The sequence below is a fragment of the Alligator mississippiensis genome, chromosome 11 (assembly GCF_030867095.1).
Source record: "Alligator mississippiensis isolate rAllMis1 chromosome 11, rAllMis1, whole genome shotgun sequence".
In the NCBI taxonomy this organism is placed as follows: Eukaryota; Metazoa; Chordata; order Crocodylia; family Alligatoridae; genus Alligator; species Alligator mississippiensis.
In genome coordinates, this window is record NC_081834.1 from 49,012,942 (window position 1) to 49,027,621 (window position 14,680).

The 14,680-nt window shown below is 43.4% G+C and overlaps 1 long non-coding RNA gene and 1 other non-coding gene across 2 annotated transcripts; both read right to left on the reverse strand.

The window, feature by feature from the left end:
* Positions 1-207: 207 nt before the first annotated feature.
* LOC132244076 (uncharacterized) lies at positions 208-8,913 on the reverse strand. The gene is made up of 4 exons (XR_009455661.1): positions 7,497-8,913; positions 6,693-6,750; positions 3,028-3,133; positions 208-1,667 (listed from the first exon to the last, which is right to left on the reverse strand). It is a non-coding gene; the product is annotated as an uncharacterized LOC132244076 (long non-coding RNA).
* A 5,168-nt stretch (positions 8,914-14,081) lies between these two features.
* LOC132244273 (Z30 small nucleolar RNA) lies at positions 14,082-14,179 on the reverse strand. The gene has a single exon (XR_009455856.1). It is a non-coding gene; the product is annotated as a Z30 small nucleolar RNA (small nucleolar RNA).
* Positions 14,180-14,680: the final 501 nt, after the last annotated feature.

A 14,680-nucleotide genomic window follows, 5' to 3' on the forward strand; every position in this document is an offset into this window, starting at 1 on the left:
TGCTCATGCAGCAGTGGCAGCAGAAGCTCTGGCCCCAGGATATTGCTGTGTGGTCAGGCAGGAGCCAGAGCTTCCATGTGCTCCATGTCCTGGGAGGGGATGGAGCCACAGCTGTGCCTGACAGTAAGCAAAAAAATCACAAAGTCTCTAATTAAAAAACCCCAAATCCACATTTTTCCGCAATAAAATGAAACGCAACCATATGTATAGGGATCAGCTGAACACAATGTTTTATTTATATATTTACAGTTTTAAAGCAATTTGGAAGCCTACCAGTACCTCAATCATTATAATAAGATAAATTCTAAATACCTACATATTTTGGCATTTGATGTTGGTTTTTATTATCATAGCAAATTAGAGCTCCCCCTGCTTCCTTCACTCACCAAGACACGGGTCCAGCTGCAACTGTCCCCCCCTGATGCTCTGGGGCACTGAGCAGCCCTGATATGCCCCATGGCCACCAAAGTGAGGTGCTGCAGTGGCAGTACCATGGAGTTGTGCCCCCCACTGCTGCCTGGTGGGCAGGGGACACCTCACACCTTGGTGGCCATGGTGGTGTAGCACTCCTAGTGGCAGCAGCGGCAGCAGCACTGAGCCTCCCTGTCCCACTCCACCCTCCTGTGCCAGGTCCTGCCCACTGCACTGCAGAGGCAGCACCTGCTCAGTGCTGGTCTGGCCAGGCGGCAGCCCCAAGCCCCACTGTGGGTGCAGAAACCTGAAAGGGGGAGGCACATGTTCTCCCATACATCGCCTATGCCCCCCACCCCATAAACTTACTTCCAGGGAGCTGCTTTTTACCATGCTGCCTGTCTGCATTCTGATCCATGTGCATGTTTGTGCGTGCACATGAACATGGTCCCCTGACCCCAATCACCCTTCTCCCACTCCCCTGAGGCCTAAGCAGCCTTGTAGGCTGGAACTCTGCCTGCCTGCAAGGGGAAACCCATGGTTTCCCGTGATTGTCTCCTTTAAAAGGGAAAATCTGTGAGCCGAGGTAGAGTCACAATCCACTGCCTACACTCCCCAGCCCAGAGCATGCAGGCTGCAGATCATGGCTCTGCTCCGGCTCCAGACCACGTTGTCACTGCTGCAAGATCCCAGCCCAGCCCCAGAGCAGCTCCCTGCCCTGCCACATACTCTGCCAGCATTGCTGGGGCTGGTCTCCATGAAAACCCTGGCCGTCTGCTATCAGTGTGACTGCTGCTCTAGTCTCCATGGAAATCAGCCCCAGCCATGCAGGCAGGAACTGTTAGGAAATGGAGTCCACTGCCAGCTGGACTGGACTTTTCTTGCCCCTGCTTTAAAGCACCTGGTGTTGCCTACTGATGGAGACAGGGAACAATTTCAGATGGGCCCATTGGTCTGGTCCACTCTGATAATTTTGCTTCCTTAGATACAATCCCAATTCAGTCCAGCAACTTTTGAGCACGAAGCCACAGACTACATGTGATAAACAGTACACACCAAAGCAGGCACAACCACAAGAACCATAGGAGGGAGCCTTCTAATGAGCCTTGCTCCATGTTACCTTCACAAAGCTGTTCACAGCCATAATAGCCATATCTGGCTGACTTTTGGCATAGTTCATTAGATACAGATACACCAGCTTCTTCAGCTCCAGGTTGTCAGTCTGCATGCAATTCACCACATCAGGAAAGAGAGAGCTGGATAAAATGAGAGTGGGGCAAAGGGAGAGAAAAGTTACATTTACCATAAGCAAAGGGAAAGGGAGCTTCCTGACTACATGGTAACATTATTGACTGAGGCCAGGGGAACGCTGGAACATATCCCATATATTCTGTTATAACTGCTCTATATTCAAATTAGAGGTCAGTCTCCTCTTCAAAAGCAGTTTGCAGGGGACTTTGTAACTGTTTAATTATTTAATCTCCTCCTGGATTAAACCGGTGCCTGAAGCAGGTAAAATAAAGTGCTCATACAAAATTGGATCCAATTAGGAAGTTGACAGAACAAGACGATAATGTTAATGTGCCCAGCTTTGGGGGTTAACTGGCAACAGCAGGAAACAAATAAATCCTCAGATTTTTTTGCCTGAGAAGGGAGCCTTGTTTAGAGGAACCTATATAGCAAATTTCAGGCTGGTAAAATCTAAAATGATTAAGAAATTAAAACTGCAATAACCAGAGTCTTACATAAATACCAAATGGCAACTAGCAAGTAGCATTGCAGAGGAAACTCAGAGGTTATACTGGATCCCCATATCTCAGGTCCATTATGAGAATCTAAAGGTTAAGGTCTTTGGCTAACTGAAAGATGCTTCCCTCCAACGCTTCATTTGCTCCTTCATCCTGCAACGAAGTCATGCTGCTAAACCTGCAACCTTACATTTATTTTCCTGGCAACAGACCATGTCACCATGAATCCAGGACTATTATGACTTTACTGCAGGATCCAGGAGAAGCTGACAGGAGAAAGCCTTGACTCAAGTCATTTCAGCTGCTACAAAAGAAAAATATTGGCAGTCATTTGCCTTTGATTTAAAGGTTTCCCTTTAGCAAGCGCGATTAAGTGTTAAAGGCCCAGTTTAATGACTTTATCACAAGCTAAGAGGTATCTGAAAAACAATGTCTTTTTAAAACTTTAAAAAAAATTCTGGATTAACAACTTGATTTGAAAATGTCAGCTCAGATAGGACATCTAAAATAGCTGAGTTACAAACAGGTTTTAAACAACTACACAGCTTTTGGCTTATCTGGGACTGGTTACTTTTTCATTCTGTGATTAAATCACTGTTCATAAAATCACCAAGTGAGAACTGGTTTGAACCAAGCAAAAGGGCTGCCAGATAAAATTTCCCCCATATTGCCACTAGCTCCCATTGATCTAATAAAGAACCCAGACCCCAAACCTGCAAAGCCCCTTGGTTCTGCCAGCCCCTCCAAGATTAAGCTGTTCATTTTACCCCAATTCAGGAGCTTCAGAAGAGAAAGATCCCCGAGTAGGATAGGGGAGGACTGGACCTGCTGAAGTTAGACCACCAGGAAGAGCAAAAGCAGCATTTACCTTACATCCTTCCCTACAGTCATGGCAGCAATAACCTTCTTCACAGCTTCTTTCCTCTGCTCTTTCTTTTCGTTGTTGAGCTCAGCCTTGAGCTCGAAGATCTCTCCTGTAAAGAGACACAACAGCCTGAAGCTCAGATGAAGAGAAAGGCTAGCTTTAGGGCTCCCTGAAGAATGATTTGTGCCACCACTACAGGTGAAAAGTAAATGCCATTGCCTCTAGGCTAGTGCAAGTGATTCATTGGCTACTGGGAAACCAGAAAACCACCATGTGTGTGCCAATTTGATTATTGGACTTTTCCAATCCAAGCTGAGCCAGCCTGTGACAAGAAGAAGGAAAGATTAACTGAGCTAACCTGTTGAGTTAAAGAGCAGTGCTGATGGTATCCTAAGGACATTCTTTTCAGTTCGCTACAGTCAGAGAATTGGTGCAGTAGCACATGGGGCCTGCAAAATGTATGGAGGTTATGATACAGTGATAAGGCAATCTTCAGAGCTGCAGTAATAATAATATGGAGGATGTGGCTTCAAAATGTTTAATAAAAGTAATGAAGTACGATCAAAACTTGCCACTTTCAAGGAACGTTAGATCAGCATCACTAAATTAGCCACTGAAGCATATCAAGGATCAAACAAAAACCTGGGGGAAGAGAGAGGCCATCCTGGAACAGAAAATGTAAGAAACAGTGGCTCAGTTCAGCTAATTATTTTCCCTGGACTGTCCTACCTTTAGTTATCATCATTTGCTTCCTCAAAGCACAAATGAGGAAACAGCAGATGACACAGGTCACAGTGCAATACAGACATTGCAGGAACAGCTGCATCAATTTTACTCCAACAGAAAAATACATGCAAGGTTAAAAAAGGGAGAACTATTGCTAACAAGCACAGAAACCCGGGGAAGTGCAAGGCCTGGATTCCTGATGCCATCCATAAAGTGACTGAAGGGACCTTCTGTGAGATTAACTCTTCCGGCTGTTACCGTGTAGAGAAATCAGTTGAGGACGGATCCCTGCAGCCATAAAGTAAACCTCAATCCACACCAGATTCCTGAACCTGCTTGGACAGTATTTATCTATAGAATCCAGCTGGCCTGGGAAGGGAAATAACTTTCCCTGCAACTGGAGATGGTTTGCAGGAACAGAGAAGGCAGCATCACCACTGGATACAAGCTATCCGATAAGGACACACAGAATGGCAGAAGTCCAGGCTAACTGCAGAGATGAGCTTTTGGGGAGAAAACACCTCTTTCAAGGCTACATTGCAAGGTCTGAACCATTGTTTCCCATATACCACTGATACGGTATGGTCCCATCTATCATAGGAGTCTTCTACAGAACCTACAAGTGCAGTATGAGGGCTAAATAATGTGACAGGTACCAATTCCCTTAACGATTAGCAGAGATACAGAACCAGCCAACAGAGAAGATATTCTTTGGGCCTCTAGTAGGTATGTGGATGAGACTCCTGGATCCGAGTGGGCAGCTCTGAAACCAAAGAAGCATTTCCCACCCTAGTTTTCCAGCTTTTCCTGATAACCGTTCAAACAGGAAAAGGAACAGATAAATCAGCATATGACAACAGTCCCCTGGGGGTACGATGTGTTATTGTTGATTCCACCATGCCAAACTACAGGTGAAGGAAGTGAGCACAATTCTCTAAAGGCAAACAAAACAGGAAAAGGGAGTTGAAAACAATAAAGAATACACGAGGAACTGGATTTGTTAGTGTCAGGGACTACTGTAGATCAAGTTTATGAGCCAGCAATGAAACGGGCCAATGAAACTACAGACTGGATAAAGGAGCCTGCTTGGGATTTTTTGCCAGCTCCTTTAAATTAAGGATGCAATAAATATCCTTAAAAATGTTCTAATCCAAACGGCAATTTTAAGGAAGCCTAGTGGGCTAGCATGTTTAGAAACAGGGTGCAGCAGCCAGAGTTGCTAAGAGAGAAGAGAGGTGCATAAATCCTGTTCTTCTCATTAAGCATTGCCTCAGGTTCTCAGGCCCAGCCATTTGTTCCATCTGAGTCACGAATGTACTGGGTGCCAAGAGTTTTAAATTAGGCAAGGCCAGGAAATCAAAAAGGAAAGTGCTGCAGAGATGCTGGCCCTCTTGCTTCATCGGCTGATTGGCCCAGGTAATAGCAAGCCACTGTTTCCATAGCAAACAGCAGCAACAAAACTAGCTGCTAGAAGATTGCCGAGTTGTTATGAATTACTTCTACAGGGCTATACATGAACACAGTATTTTACAGTGAGGTACATTCTCTTCCTTGGTACCATTCACTAGCAGGGCTCCTGAAAAGGAATGAAATTATTGTTCTGAGGAATGCTGGGGTGTCTGTTTATATTGCCAGCTACCTGAAAAAGACATCCAGATCATAAACAGGTTGAGATCCTGCCCAGGAGCCTGACTGAACCGGTCGGTATGCACCACCAGCATTTTCCCTTTGCGCTGAGTAAGGATGTGCAGTTTTGAGGCCTCGTATAATCATCTCAGTGAGAACCTGCAGATTCAGTCAAAGGGAAGTAAGTTGAGAGTGCTGTTGTTTCTCAGAAAGATGTGAACTCCATTAGATCCAAGGGTGTGTTGACTCTGAAGCATAATGACATTAATGTCATCACACAGTTACTAGTAACTGGTCAACAGAAACATCTAGCTACTCTGTCACTGTAGAGGGGCTATGGACGACATAATCAAACCAACGTTCTCCCCTCAATCAGGACTTTGATCTTGGCAGCATCCAATGTAGGATGAGTTCGACAGGCCCACTGTGACTAGAAAAGGCCAAGTTCAGTGGGTTTGGCATGAATGTTTCATAATTTCCATTAGTCCTTTATGCCAGAAGTTAAACTAAGAAAAAACGACTTCACAATGATGGAGGAAGTCCACAGCTACCCTGATGTGTGCATTATGCCTTTTTTATGCCCATGAATCAAGTTACTCAGAAAAAAAACCTCTCTTTTCAACACATTTTATAGTATATCACTAGGCAGCCATCATAGTTACTATAAACCCAAGAGGAAGTCATGTGAAGGACAAAGGTGAGAAAAGTGCATGGGTCTTCCTCCTTTGGTAGATTTCACCAGGACTGGCAAGGGGCAGCAAGAAGAGACCCGTAATATTTTAAAAACACATACATACTATCTGAGACTTGTGGCCCAACTTTCCCCACACTCCCAATGGCTACAACTACACAGACAACAAGTCTGCATCCTTAAACTCTGCTTTTTCCTTCCAGCTAACCCAAGCACGTTTCTAGTTAGGTCCACTTTTAAATGCACTGCCTGCAGTCCCGACCACTTTGCCCTGTATATAAATCTCTATAAACAGCTGCTGTATGTTTCAAATCCCAAAGTTCTGTTTTTGACCTTGCAGAAAGTAATAGAGCCAGAAAAGGTAATTGGGGCTGCCTTGTTTGCATACTGCAAGCATGTTCAATTCATCAATCCTGTCTTTTGACATCGTGTGGGAGGGGGCTGGGTGTTTGGGAACTGTTTTATGGCCTACTTTTGAACAGCTTCTAGATGACTAAGAAGAGAAATGGGGACACAGCACATAAGAAAGCACAAACTCTGTTGTATGGAGTTAAAAACATCATTTTAAAATAGGCACTCACTGTCCCCAGGAGCCTCCAATACACTAGAATAGTTTAAAGCTCACCTTTTTTATTAGTTGTGAAATACTTGGAGTCTGTCATGGTTCCAATTCCTTAGAACACCTGCAAGAACAAGGAACATTTGGACAAACATTGTAGCCACTGTTCCCCAATATGTGAGCCATGCATTAAAAGAACCATAATTTAGCCAGAGTACATAACAGAAGATGGCTGCTCTGCAGACGTATTCCCCAGAAGTTTCACAATCTTTACACTATACCAACAAATGACATCACAGAGTATTTTTATATAGATACATCCATCTCTCTCTCTCTCTCCAGAATATATATATATTCTGTATCGAAAAAAAGACAGTATCAAAGAAGGCTTTGATTCCTAAAAGCAAGAAATCCAGGTTTCACGACTTCTCAAACAATGGCAGAATCTACAGAAAAAAATGTAGGACTCCCCCTACAGGTATATTCAGGAGTTGCAGCACCACAGAAAGGACTGTAAAAACACTGTTTCTATACACACCACAAGGCTGTTTGATCACTTTGTTTCCTGAATCACGATGACACTGGCAATCCCCCAACATTAAGAAAAATAAATTGCTCTATAGTAACCTTATGGAAGCTTGAAATCTCTCCATCACTGTCTACACCACCATTTTCCACCCTCATTATCACAGACACCTTGACCAATTACTGTAGTACAGCAGTTCCCGAACTCTGATAGATTGAGCACCACCAATTTAAAATGATACAGCCTTACCACCACCAATTTTTTTCAGTTCAACCTGAAGTACCACCAGTAAATTTTTGTCATATAAATTACTTATAATAAATCTGTTAACGTGTACTACTTACGGGTTGTTTGTGTATCACTAGTGGTACCCGCACCACAGATTGGGAACCTCTGCTGTAGTGCTATTCTCTCACATTCAGCAGCTACTGTGGATAGGCTGATCATGTAGACTAGACTGTAGGAACACACATTCATTTACTGCTGTAGGAATTTCAGAATGACTTTGATGTTCACTTTTTTTTTTCTTCCACCAAGCTAAGTCAATTAACAACAAAATATAGAGATCAGATGGGCTGCCCCAACTACCCATGAATGCAGACCCATTTTGAACTTTTCTTAAATGGGACTGCTGCCAGCTGGATGAGGAAACTGACTCTCTCTCAAACTTGCAACCATGGGCTGAGAAAGAAATGACCACTGGAGGAAGAGATCTTATTGCTTTTGATTATTTTATTACATCAGGGTAACAACCAAAAACCTGAAATCCGATCTATCCCCACAATGCCATAATCACTTTTTTCCTTTCAATTTTTGCCTGGTCTTCTTTCTCACTTTCTGCACACCTCTCCTCCCTTTGTTTCTCTCTTGCTATATTAGAGCAATATGCCCTACTTGACCCCAATTTCACTCTTCTTCCTTTTTTTCTGGGTTAAAGACAACTCCTGGGATATCCCTGCTTTCTCAATGACTCTGCCTAGCTAAAGAGGAACAAATTAAGAACCTACAGTAAGATATTGAGCCTATTTCCTTTTTCTATTGGCTTAAAGTATTGGCTAGTAAACAAATAAGATCTCTTTCTCCTAAGGTCTGGTTGCTTTGCTTCCATGGAGCACACAGACACTGCAGCCCCAGAAATCATGGGAACACATTTGGCGTGGAACAGCAACACAGCCCCATATATCATTTGTGGACCTCATCTTCCAAATCAGACTGGTGATTCTCAAACAGGGTACCGTGGCACCCTGGGGTGCCATTAGATTCTTTTTAGGATATTGCATGGCACGCTGCACTATTAGGTGTAAACACACCTGTAAAATTTACAAGATTTCAAATAGGAACCCATAAAATAAAAACCATTCTGACCTGTTGTGGTCTTCCGAGTTCTTCTATTGCAAAAAATTGCTCTGCTACTTTTCCCATCAAGAAACAAGTGAAGGTAAGGGTAGGCGGGTGCCCCAAATTTAACAAGGGGTGCCCTGAATCTAAAAAGGTTGAGTACCACTGCCCTAGACACACCCTGCATGTTAGTGCATCTCTTCCTCTCAAAGATTGTTTCTTTTCTTCCACCCTTAAGATTAGACTAAAGCTGCTGCTCTTGGTTCAGCCGTAAAGTTAACAGAAGCAGCAGCTGAGAAGCAGTAAGCAAGTCTTGGTTAGTTTCAGTCTGCTCTCGAGGGAGCACTCTGGGCACGACTGATGTCCAAATGCCTAAGTGTGGGAAAGGCAAATGTTAGTCTCTATCTCCCTGTGCCCCCTAAAGATTGTGCTTGTACTGTACCTTTTGTGTTACCTGTCCTTAACCTAACAGTTAGGACAGGATGATAGTGATCAGGGCAATTTACTTTCACTCCAGGTCTGTTTCGGCTGAGCCAAACACAACGCCAAGTGCAAGTCTACTGCAGGACAGAGTATTTTGATTCATGAAGCTTGGAAACACCTAGAAAAAAACATGGAAATATAGCATTGCCCAGATCAAATCAAATGTAAACCCCTCAAGCTTACCAATCTTGGCAACAATCCCTTCAAGCAAAACTGTAAGTGTTCCAAGAGAGGAAGCTGCCACAGTCTTTTTAATTATCAAACAAGCCCAGCCTACTTTCCACTGCAATCTTCTTGCTGACACATTGCTCAGGATTTTAACCCAGTTGAAAGAAGACTCAGATGTTTTGCTATATACAAGGCCACAAGGCCTAACACCATCCAAAAGAAATGTAATGTAAATTTCTTCCCATGCTTCAGTTTCATTATATTACACGCAGGATTTGGCAGTGTGGGCCAGAAATGCTGGCTGATGTAGTCTGGCAATGAACAGCAGCCAACCCCTGGTACTTCAGAGAAAGGCCAGACACCCAAGACGCACCCACCTGAATCTGCAATGCCAGAGGAAAATTCCTTGCTAAACATCCAAGGAGACCTTTATGCCTTGAAGATGAACACTTCAGTCCCTTATTATTTTTGCTCACATACCTACAAGTGTCATTAGCAGTCATTAAATTAGCTTGCCCTTATTTAAATGTAATCACAGCGTGTGCCTTCACAACAGCGTTAGCAGATCCAAACAAGATTTGACTGTTATTTTAGTTACCAGCACAGCTTCCACCATCCAAGTGCAACCTGGTCTAAGGCTGCCCGTCCCTGGGGTGAACAGACATTTTGCTGCCTTCTGGCCTGGAGCTTGCCCCACACACGCTGTCAAAGGCAATTTCCCTAGGTATTTCATATCATTTGGTTTCCCAACCAAATAAGAGTACAGGGAAGCTCAGGTGAGGCCCAGCCAGCCCGGAGACAGGAGCTGGGACTCACAAGAGGCAGCTCTTCCCGAGCACTGCAAGGGAAATCCGGCTTTCTTCTGCAAGAGGCAAAACTTCGTGAAGAGGCGAATGTTTTTAAGGCTAGGAAGAGAGGTGCTCTCCTCAGCAAGGGCCGACACGCAGGGGGCAGGCCCGGCCCCGCCCTGCATCAGCGGGAGGCCACAAACCGGGCCCAGAGCCTCCTGGTTTCTCATCCAGCAGCTCTGTTACATCCTTGGTAAGGCTCAATACTATTCACCGCTGCTAAAGCTGGCTGGTGTACGCCTGGTAAGATTGACAGTGGATGATATCCAGGCCTTGGAGAAGAAACTGGTTGCAGCTACTGCAAGCCACAGTTAAGTTATAGACTAATCTTACACAGTGGTACCCAGCCTTTTTGCCCTGCAGGCCAGACAGACAGTGCTCCAGTGAATGGGCCCAATCTAGTGTGAGGGACAGGCAAGGCAGGGCTTGGTCCAGCTGTGTGTGGTGGGGAGAAGGGGGTTAGGGAATAGCCCAGCCTTGATCTGAGCCCATAGGTGTGGCTCAGCCCCAGTCTGGCCCTGCAGGGGGAGCATGGCCAACCCCAATTTGGTCCACAGGGCTTGGGAATTTGGCAGCAGGGGAGGGGTGACAGTATCATTTGCCACTGCTCCCTCACCACCAAATTTGCCAACCCATAGGGAGCCCCCACGGGCCAGATGCCATGGCTCCATGGCCACATTTGACCTGTGTGCTGGAGGTTGAACACCCCTGATCTAACACATTCAACATAGAGCTTTTGCAATGCTTTGTGGCAATGTTCCAGGTTCTCTCTCTTCACAGATGGTTCTGTGAAATGAAACCATCAGTGTTAGAGGTTAAGAGCAGGAAAACAGGGAAGGTCATAATGCACTTTAAAAATAAATGACATAGTGAGTCTTGTAGACTTCTTGTTGAAGTTAATTGCAGAGCTGCATGGCTGGAAACATGTAAGGATAGTTGGTCTCTGACCTGTTCAGCACTCCATGTCATTTCTGAGGCTGGTACCAAGGGAGATTGATGGCATCAATTATCTGTTCAGATGAGCAACTTGCCTTATTCAGACAGCAATGAATTTTGGGTACTGCTAACCTGAGCCTTCTGAAACACAGATCCCTGGGCGAAAGGTTCTGTTGTCTCTTGTCCTAAGCTCTTCTACCTCAGAAATGCAGTAAACCTAGATCTAAAATTTTCAAAGTGTTAAGAATTGCTATATTTCTCAGGCAGGCCAAGTAATACCTTCCTAGACTTATTTGCATTAAGAATCTGGCTGATCCTAAATAGCTTTGTAAACATGTCATACATGTGTAACAGCGAATTTTTTAAAAGTTAAACACAATTGCAGAGGGTTGGAAGGGACCTCAAGGGTCATCCAGTCCAACCCTTGTCCAGTTGCAGGATTCACTCTTGCTGAACCATCCCAGTTGCTTTTTCTTGAAACTTCCAGTGAAGGAGATTGTACAGCTTCCCTAGGCAACTTGTTTGCTCTCTCTGCTTTTATAAGTATGGAATGCAGAATTACAGAATGCAGTTCAACAAGGAGAAATGCAAAGTGCTGCACCTAGGGAGGAAAAATGGCCAGCACACCTACAGCCTAGGGCATGACCTGCTGGGTGGCACGGAAGGACATAAGCAAAACATCTACATATTTAAACAACACTGATACATTTGCCTACAAGTAACATAGTAAAAAAAAAAATAAAAAAAATAGTAAGTTAACTTTTCAATGTGAAAACTGCGGACCCTCCATCTTCTGCACAAGAGGACCTATATCAACTGACTCCTCAGTTAAGGCCAGTCAAAGTGAGCAAGTGAGGGCCTCATCTGTAAGTGAACATAGATACTGAGATTTTATAGACTTCATTGTAGAAAAGGCACTTTCGCGTACGTACGTACTGCCGAACGTTGATACAATCTTTAAACCAAGGTCCCTTAAATGTGGAAAGCGATTCTCTGGTATAAGTTTAAAAAATCCCTGGCCTATTTCTCGTCTACCAGCTAAGAATAGGTCAGCTTGTAAATCGCACAGCTCAAGCTGTATGTTGGAAGACTGATTTTCAAGCACAGATCTAAGTGGGTTGTTGAAAAGCATCAGTGCATTTTTCAGTAACTCCAATTCAGTAAAGCGATTGTCAAATTCTTTCACCATGGCATCTACATTGGATGAGAGTTCCAAAAAGTTTACACCTTCAGAATTTTCCATTTCTTTCTCCAGTTCCCTGCAAGATGGGAAATGTATAAGATCACCCTTTTCAAGACCAACCTTGAACAGTTTTAGCTTTCTACGAAACCCATTCACACATCCAAAGAGGTCTGATATTGTATTATTCTTACTTTGCAACTTTAAATTTAATTCATTTAAGTGAGTGGTAGTATCTGTCAAGAAGGCTAATTCGGCCAGGAACTGGGGAAGACAAAAATCTTTCTTCAAGCTCTGTGGTGTCAGTTTTCACTTGTTCTTTTAGGAACACTGGAATTTCTTTTCTGAGAGCAAAGAACTTTATGAGAACCTTACCAGCACTTAGCCAATGAATTTCGGAATCCAGAGGTAAATCTCCATACACCGACTGCATTTCTTCCAAAAACAAGTGGAATTTACTGTTTAACAAAGATTTATTTCCACCACAAATAAGACTGGTAACCTTCACAACAACTTTCATAGCTTCAGCTTGTTTCACCCATTTCCCACACAAAGATTCTTGGTGAATCACACAGTGAATCATGGGGCATGTAACACCAGACTTCTTCAGAAGATCTGATAATCCAAATTCAGAACCGATAACAGCCCTACCACCATCTGTGGCAATACAGGTACATTGCTCAAAACCACCGTATTCACTCACACTCTTCTGAAGAGCTTCAAATATATCTGTTCCCTTTGTAGTGTCATGTAATGAGACAAGAGACAGCAACTCCTCCTTGACTGAGACATCTTCCTCCACAGTTCTGATACATATGAGAAGCTGACTTGTATCAGTTTGGTCAGTGATCTCTGCTAACGATAAGGAAAAATAGCGACACTTTTTGACATTGTATAATAACTTTTCGCATACCTGATTGCTCTTATCTTCAATTCTTTGGGCTACTGTCTGATGAGAGAGTGAAACTGTTTCAAAGTTTTTCACCATGTTCTCATCCCCAAATGCCCTGGCCTTTTCAATTGCACATTTTTTTCACTAGATCTCCATCACTGTATGGTTTCTTTGCTTTGGCTAACTGCAAAGTTACTGCATAAGAAGCTGCAGCACTTGATACCTGTTCAGTATAATCCACTTCCCAATGTTCTGGAAATCTATTATTTTCTTCCTTAATTTTCCTCTTCTTTGATACATGCTTTGCCATCTTCACTCATGCTCACAAAGCAAAACAAAAGAGAACACCCCCCCCCCCCGCCTCCCCCAGTACAGTTTTTTTGAGCACCTCACTACTGTGCAAAGTGAATAGCGTGTCAGCAGAAAGAGTACAGAGCATATACAAATCCACACTGTTTCCTAGTAATGCTTCCTCTTATACTTCACGGCATGTCTTAATTTATTGCACTGATGAGAAATACCAACCACTGTTCCTCAGAAACACACCAATAATACCAATGTAAAGGTAATAAAACTCCTGTGTTTTTTCCTATGTTATATATTTTTCAGCCTTCAATTATTCCATGATCTTCCATAAAGTACAAAGAGAGATAAGTGGATGTGAAGCTGTCAGCCAAGCCTGAAAAAAAAAAAAAAAAAAAGAACCGGATAAGAAAGTAGTTTAGAGACCTCCAAGGACTATCAAACAATTGCTCTATTTCCACTACAAATGGGTTTCTTACAAATAGATTAAATGGAACGGCAGAATAGTTAAAGTTTAATACCTCGCCCTCTATAACAAAAAGAGCAACTAGGAACCTCTTGTAGCCTCAGAAAGAATGGATTGTTAAGTGAAGACACAGTGGCCCCAACATTATTGACAGTACCAATATAGCTTTTGAATAAATGTTTATACAAGAACTTAAAACAGAATTCTTCCTATTTTTTCCACCATATTGCTCGATGTCTGTTTAGATACATTGGTCAGAGAGATTAAAGGGATGCATAAAAATCATTTAGAAGCAGACGAGACTATAGCCGAAACGAGCTCAGAGACAAGATTATGTGATCATACCCTGGTCAGAATCAAGACACAACATCTTGGTAATACCAGGTCAAACTATACTTCACTCATCATTGCTTTAGCCACATCTTATTTGCATCCAATAGATAAACTACTTCTACAGGCAAAAAAATACCATCATCTGAAAGGACTCTTAACTCTATGACTGGAATAATCCTATTCCTATCCCCTGAGAAGCCACTTCCCAGGACTTTTTCCCTTCCAGTCCCTAACAACTATGAAACTATAATTCATTTGGGGACCTATATACTTTCCCCACAGTAATAATTTTGTTTACAAGAGTGCCCAAAACATTTCTTTTACCAACCTGTTGATGCTTTCCCTGGACAAGCAAGGCAGGAATGACCAGATTTACAAACATTAAAGAAAGAAATACTGGCAAAGTCTGCCTGTGCCTTGGTGCATCTTTCTACACCTACACCACAGACCTGTGGTCTGTGCGGCACTTCGTTATTAAAGGGGGCTCTTTCCCCTGCAGCGGCGGTTGCCAATGGGTTGTGCAGCAATTTAACGGCACCTCGAGATCCTGTCCAGGGCACTGCGGGGCCACGCGACGTGAG